This window comes from Lytechinus pictus, chromosome 8 (assembly GCF_037042905.1).
Source record: "Lytechinus pictus isolate F3 Inbred chromosome 8, Lp3.0, whole genome shotgun sequence".
NCBI lineage: Eukaryota > Metazoa > Echinodermata > Echinoidea > Temnopleuroida > Toxopneustidae > Lytechinus > Lytechinus pictus.
The window spans coordinates 41306512-41313977 of record NC_087252.1 but is presented as its reverse complement, the minus strand read 5'-3'; the positions used below and the strand labels follow the sequence as shown (position 1 = coordinate 41313977).

Here is a 7466-nt window from a genome sequence, read left to right as displayed (position 1 = left end):
GCTCGGTGCGCCACAAGTGGATCGCGTGTTACGGTCTTAAACTGCAAACTCTTGCTATAGTGTAACTTGCTCCCTAGCTTTTTGAAAATGTGTCCAGTGTGTGCGCGCACTGCCTCTGTGTTGTTTGGTACCATTTGTTTGTACACCAACGCACCGGATGCACGCATATGATCCACTGCATGCACACGTACACGATCGACTATGATTTGCTCTAAATGAAAAATATGCTGCAGTTTTTTACCAGGTTATTATATGTCTAAAATCTCTATTATTTTGTGATGAGAAAGATGTGTTTTTTCTAGAACGGACTACAACTCCCCACCCCAAAAGAACAACGTAAGTTGTTGGAAAAAAAAAACATACAGAGTGTTTGTGCGTGAATTTTTTATTGAAGCGATATTCTCGCATAAACTCCCCATTCACTGTGCGCTCGTACATTATATTTGCAATAGAACACTTTTACGCGAACTTGCCCGGCGAGTTACACTATAAGCACGATTCGCTTATAAGACCGTTAGAATCGCGCGCTGCTATTTGAGAATCCCTGATCTATACCATACGTCCATCATCGAGATTGATGGGGTGCACGTAAAAAGTACATGGGTGTACAACAGACTCGGAATCTCGCATAAGAGCTAACTTGCACATCGATGGTATTAAAGGGTGTATCCACGTATCGTACACCCCATTTGAACCGGGATTTCTTAGTGTGTACATATTGAAAGTATTGATTGCTATGATTTTGTACCAAATCAGGAATTCCCAATAATTTTCACATAAAGAATATTTGCAATTTGATTTTCAGGTCAAAGAGCTGACAGAAGTAAACATACGAGGCCAGGCACCGATAGAATTACAGTTTGTACGTTAGATATTACTGATATTTTAATTACATTTCTCTTAATTCAAACCATGAAAACGCATTAACGCCTTCGGGGTAAAAATATCTAAAGGATATTGGGTGAGTTATCAAATGCTGTTTAGATTTTGTCTTTGTTGACAGCGTTTTTTTTTTTTTTTTTTTTACACACAAGACTATGGGGAAAGAGTAGTACGTGACCTGAACAGGGCACCATGGGCATCAGGACACATTGCTATACCCCCCCCCCCCCACCTTTTACCGGCAAAGCCTATTTGCAAATATCCATATAAAATCACGATGCATATCTGCATGAAAACATCACTACTGGGATCTGTTCATTCCCCCAGGAGACCAGTAATTTGTCCCTGGAGGATTTTATGCGAACTTTATTAGTGGCCCAGGAAACCCAGTGAGCACTGTAAATGCAATGTAACCAAGTTTTCCCGTAGTCTGAGTTTCAGCCTTTGTAGCGCGAAAAATGCAGAAAAACATCATGTCACATTTTTTTAAGCATTTTGGGTGAGGTACCAAATAATAAAGGTTCGGATGGTTACATTATTAACAGTTATTTTTGGTATTTTTTTTCCAAATCTCGTTTTAACACGCAAGTCAATGGGGAAATAGTTAGTAGTTTGTACGTGGCCTGAACCGGACACCATCGGCATGAGGGCACAATACAATGCTAGAGCGCCTATTTCATCGATGAAGCAAGAACACGAGGCAGTGGGTTTAATCTTTAACTGAATGATACCAAAGGGAATGATACCTTGACCTTTTAAGCTTGGCGCTCAGAATTTTAAGTTCAATGGTTGAACAGTTTTGTCAATTAGGTGGCTACCAATTTAAGACCTAATGTTCTTATCAAGTTAAAATTAATTTACGAAGTCAGATAACTTGGTATATGGGCTGCTTGTTTGTGAGCTTTACATACCAAGGGCGTTCTCTTCAATATTGCCTTTCTGTTTTAGATAGAAACATGGAGGGAGGATTTTGTTCCTTGTTTAAGAATCCTGTAGGGCATATATTTCATAAAGTTTGGGTAGGATATTATTTAGAGAGTAAGATTTTGTGTGTGTTATTTAAACTTTATATTATCTATTTCAACAGCCAAGCGAGTTGAATGATGCCCTTTCTAAAACACGGAGACTACATTTTTTTGATCAGCATGGATGGAATGTGTATAACATACATGAAAACACCGATCGCTACCTAAAGCTTGAACATTATACAAGTAAGTGGATTAATATCGGACTGGACTTAAAGTACAAAAATATGTTCATATAAAGTATCATAATTATACAGCCCAACCATGTATGTTTTTATGAAAGTAATTCATTGTGCAAATCAATAATTCTATACGAAAAAAATTATGGATTTTGACGTTGTTCTCTAATGGCATTTATTATATTGTGTACGGATCAGCACACAAGGTCATATGGTAATAAGTAAGCATTAGCTTCATTATATAAATCCTCCCTGGGTTGCGATTTTCGGTCAAGCCCTGGAAATTGAATCCGGTGGAAAATGAAATACCATTCCACTATTTAGTGAAACACTCGAAAGTGACTTTGTATTTCCATCATGCGGATCGAAAATATAGTACAAACAACATATTAAGAGGCACTTTCAGGACAAATGAAATTTGGATCGTTTGTTGAATTATGTCACCCTTTGCAGCTGACTTAGCACATAAGACAAAAAAACAACTTACGAACTCCTTAATGAAACATTCTGCTACCGGAAGGAAGTGAAGGTTAGTTGTTGAGCAGAGCTTTTATATTCTATTGAAACATGTTTCAGTCTATTTATAGTACCCTGTTTACCCGTCTGTGTGATGATATCAATACCAGAAACTAACGCATTAGCATATTTCTTAATTTCACTTAAATCATTTCGTCCTAGCTCAAATAAGATACTCCTGATGAGATAATCCTATTTCATGAATTTCTTTTCAGCCAAGGTCTATGTTATTACATATGGAAACGAATATCATCGGCGTATATCTTGGATTATCGATGACGATGGAGCTTGGATAATATTTTTGATTTGATTTTTGATTTTATTTTTATTTCAGCATTTTTCCAACAGAAATAATTAACAAACATAATGTACAACATAAAGAAAAAAATAGTGATACATTTCTTTTTACAAAAAAATACAAATAATCATTCATTTGCAAAAATGTATATAGATAGTATTATTTTGCAATATTATAAGTTGTACTTTGTTGAGTAGACAAAAAAAAAATGCTGGAGACCGCTACCATAAGCAGTGCTTGACTAGGGTAGCGGCCTCAAAACGTATTAGCGAAATAGACAAAAAGAACGAAGTACAAATCAAGCATTGACTTAAATTAATTATAAACAGATATTATTAATACGATATTTACATGCAAGAACCTTGTATGCCTGATATTATGTGCACATTTGACGTATTTGCATGTGTTTGTGCATGTGCAAACGTGTGCGCGTGTGCAAATGTATATTTAAAATTGTATGTGTATGTTAAGTGTGTGTGTGTGTTGAGAGTGGGTGTGCGTGTATGTGTGTCGGTATATGAGGGTGTGGGGGTAGTATTAATTAGGAATTATTGAATGGTTCCAGGATACAGCTTGAAATGATAGAAAAGTTTGATACTATGACTTAACTTTTTTTTCATTTTCTGATGTAACAGTTTATGAGATCAGATAGAAATTAAAAATTTACCAAGAAAATTGAAAATTGACCAAGACCCGTAGAACTCTTTTTATATATATGCATAAATTATTCAGAATTGTATTTGCGTGTCATAAATTTGTTAAAGGATGATTTGAATGAGTTAAGAGAGGGACATTGTTTTAAGTATTGTGGTAAGGAATTCCAGGTATCTGGTCCATGATGGCGAACTGATTTTTGAGCAAGAATAAGTTTGGGGTTGTGTAGATGATAATCAGAAGAGTGGCGAGTTGGATATGCATGTATATTTGAATTTAAATTGAATAGATTTTGGAATAATGATGGAAGATTATTGTAAGTGTATCTAAACATAAATATACCTGTTTGTAGAGTGTGAATATCCTGTATTTTAAGTGCATTTAAACGCTGAAATAGAGGTTCTGTGTGGGAAATATAATGCGAATGAGTAACGTTACGAATTGCTCGTTTTTGGAGAAGTAGAAGAGAGTTTATTTTCGTTATACTACAGTTACCCCATACAATATTGCAATACATCATATGTGAAAGTACTAGGGAGTTGTATAGAACCAATAATGATTTTTCAGAAAGAAAGTCTTTTAATTTGTAAATTATTCCTATGTTTCTTGATATAGATGTATGTACATTGTGTATGTGTTCATTCCACGTTAGATTGGAGTCAATTGTTACTCCCAAGAATTTGGTAGAGTGTTTTTCAGTAAGAGGTAAACCGTCAATTGATAAATTGGGAGCTGGTAAATGTGGATTAGCTTCTCGAAAGTGTATAAAATTGGTTTTGCTTATGTTAAGTGAAAGTTTGTTTGTTTTAAACCATTGGGATATTTTAGAGAGTTCTGAATTAAGAATATGTGTTAGAGTATCTAAATTAGCATGGGAATAGAAAATACTGGTATCGTCGGCAAAAATTATGAAATTTAGAATTGGGGATGAATTTATGATATCATTAATATAGATAATAAAAAGCAGGGGTCCCAGAATTGATCCCTGTGGTACGCCGCACTTGATATTTTGTTTTTGTGAGTTTTGAGATTGGAAATGTACGTATTGTTGTCGATTATGTAAATAGTCTTCAAACCAGGATAGTGCTTGTCCCCTTATTCCATATGACTTTAATTTATGAATTAATATTTTGTGGTCGATTGTATCGAAAGCTTTCGAAAGATCCATGTAAATTCCAATCGCATGTTCCTTTCTGGTGAAAGCTTCAATAATTTTGTCGTACATATATAATAAGGCATAATCTGTTGAGTGTCCTTCTCTAAAACCGAACTGATTAGGAATAAAAATATCATTGTTTTTCAGAAAAGTAAAGAGTCGTTTATAAATAATTTTTTCAATAATTTTAGATATTGATGGTAGTAAAGATATGGGCCTGTAATTGCTGATTAAGGAGGAATCTTCTTTTTTATAAATTGGTATTACTTTTGCGAGTTTCAGGGAATCCGGGCATTTGCCTGTTGAAAGAGAGAGATTAAATATATTGGATAGTGGATGAGCAATGTAATGAATAATTTGTTTAAGCAAATAAACACTAATTCCGTCATGCCCACAAGACTTGCTAGATTTCAGTTGTTGAACAATATTAATTATTTCAAGTTCATTAGTTGGTCTTAAAAAGAGTGAGTTTTCACATGCTGGAGATAGGAATTTAGTGAAATGTGAATCATTTACATGAATGTTTGAGGCCAGATTGGGACCTACATTAGTGAAATAATCATTGAATGCATTTGAAATTGTTTCTGGGTTAGTAATTTCTTGACCATCAACATTAAAACTATTTGCAATATCATGTTTTTTCTTACCTAAGAGATCGTTGACAGTTTTCCATAAAAAAGTAACATTATTTGCGTTTTCCTCTATATTTTTTGAATAGTACAGTTTTCGAGATAGACGAATAATGGATGTCAATTTATTTCTATATTTTTTGTATTTGTCAAATTTTACCTTACATTGAGTTTTTAGAGCTTGCTTATAGAGTTTATTCCGTGTTGATATTGATCGTTTAATGCCCTTTGTGATCCATGGTTGTTTATTCTTTTTAAGGACCTTATCTTTTACAAGAGGTATGTTTTTGTTATAATAATGTAAGAGTTTTTGAATAAATATTTCATAAGCAACATCGGCGTTAGTTTCGTTCAATACTTCATTCCAATCTTCTTCAGCTAAATCAGTTTTTAGTGCATCGATGTTGCGTTGGGTTTCTTTTCTGTGCATTTCTTTTTTGTTTTTATTTGTATGTTGTTGAATTTTAGCTTGATTAGAAATAACAAATATAGGTAAATGGTCCGAAATGTCAGAATAAATTATGCCATTTATGAAGTTTTTGTTAGTTACATTTGAAATGATATTGTCAATGAGGGTTTTAGACGTACTTGATATTCGTGTCGGATTACTAATATGCGGGTGGAAAGAGTATGAAAGCAATGAGCTAATAAATTTTAGAGTGTAATTATTGTCAGTATTAATAAGATTAATGTTATAATCTCCCATTATGTAAATGTCTTTATTTTCCCGAGAAATAAAACTAAGACATTGATCGAGCTTATCTAAAAACAAATCAATGTCACCATTTGGGGGTCTGTACACATTACCTACGATTATGTTTTTATTTTTACTGTTTAAAATTTCAATGAAAATATCCTCCGTGCCTTGGATATGTATATCTGCCCTTACTTTAAAATGTATATCATTGCGCGTGTACAAGGCAACGCCACCCCCTTTACCATGCTCACGGTCAGAACGAATCATTTGATAATTATCAATGTTAAATAGAGGTGGTGAGTTTTTGTGCAGCCAAGTTTCTGATATACCGATAATAGAGAAGGGGTAATTGTTAATATTGGAAAGGAGTAATTCAATCGAATCAAATGATTTATTTAAACTTCTAGCGTTGATGTGCAAAAAACCTAAAGAATGACTAGACAAAATATGATTTTGGTCACTAGCAATGCTGTTAAAAGATGTGTTGGTTTCGGTTGTAGTAACAAAATCATTCGGTGAAACGTTGAATTTATTATTAAAATCTTCTATTGTGAAATATTTACTTTCTGAGTCTATCATGTCTTGGTCATGCATGCTTTCGTCACGGGGTATCATTTAGACTTTTTGAATGAAACCGTATTGTGGATGAAGAACTGTGTTGTGAACTGAGGGTAGGTGTGTGTGAGTGTGTGTGTTTGTGCGCGCGCGCGCGCGCACGCGTGTATGTGTATATGTTGTGGTTGGTAGATTGTGACGGGTTGTGCGAGTGCGGGAGTGAATGTGTGTGCGCACGGATAATAACAGGGGAACATACTTGCATGGAGTGATATGATGCATGACATGAAAAACAAGCGGCTTGGGCACGATAGAATACCATGTCCAACTGAGATGCTCCTTAAGTGGATTTTTGTAACTTGCGATAGGAAAAAAAAACAAAAAACTCTACTTAGCTTAGAAATACAAATTGTTAAGGACGGTTGTAAGCACCAAGTGACAGTGGCGGACCGCGACCCGGAGGAGACAAAGCACCGGAGGGGCACAGCATTGTTCACAAACAATACAGTGCCCCTCCAATGCCCCGCCTCCTCCGGGTCAGGGTCCGCCACTGCCGAGTGAATTAATTCAAATAAGTATGATAACATTTATGTTTACGACAGTCTATCCTCTCCGCCAATGTGTATCGTGTTTTGTTGGAATATGGAGAAAAAAAAAAGTAAAAAAAAAAGAAAAGTTACCAGGCATTTTTATTTTTGTATAGGTTTGGTTTCAGAATCTATACATATTAAGCATATAACATGGTCAAAGAGGATTTGGTGGAGAAGTTAGAATTGATAAAACTCTGGAATTGTTTCCTTTGGCTAGTATTCGTTTAGAGACTCATGTAACAATACGAGAACACGCTCGAAACGCTTAAGAACATGAAACATTTG

At 34.9% G+C, this 7466-nt stretch overlaps 1 long non-coding RNA gene across 1 annotated transcript; it reads left to right on the top strand.

Moving 5' to 3' along the window:
- The first annotated feature begins 802 nt into the window (after window positions 1–802).
- LOC135155204 (uncharacterized) lies at window positions 803–6592 on the top strand. Its single transcript, XR_010294525.1, has 3 exons — window positions 803–862; window positions 1970–2093; window positions 2818–6592. It is a non-coding gene; the product is annotated as an uncharacterized LOC135155204 (long non-coding RNA).
- Window positions 6593–7466: the final 874 nt, after the last annotated feature.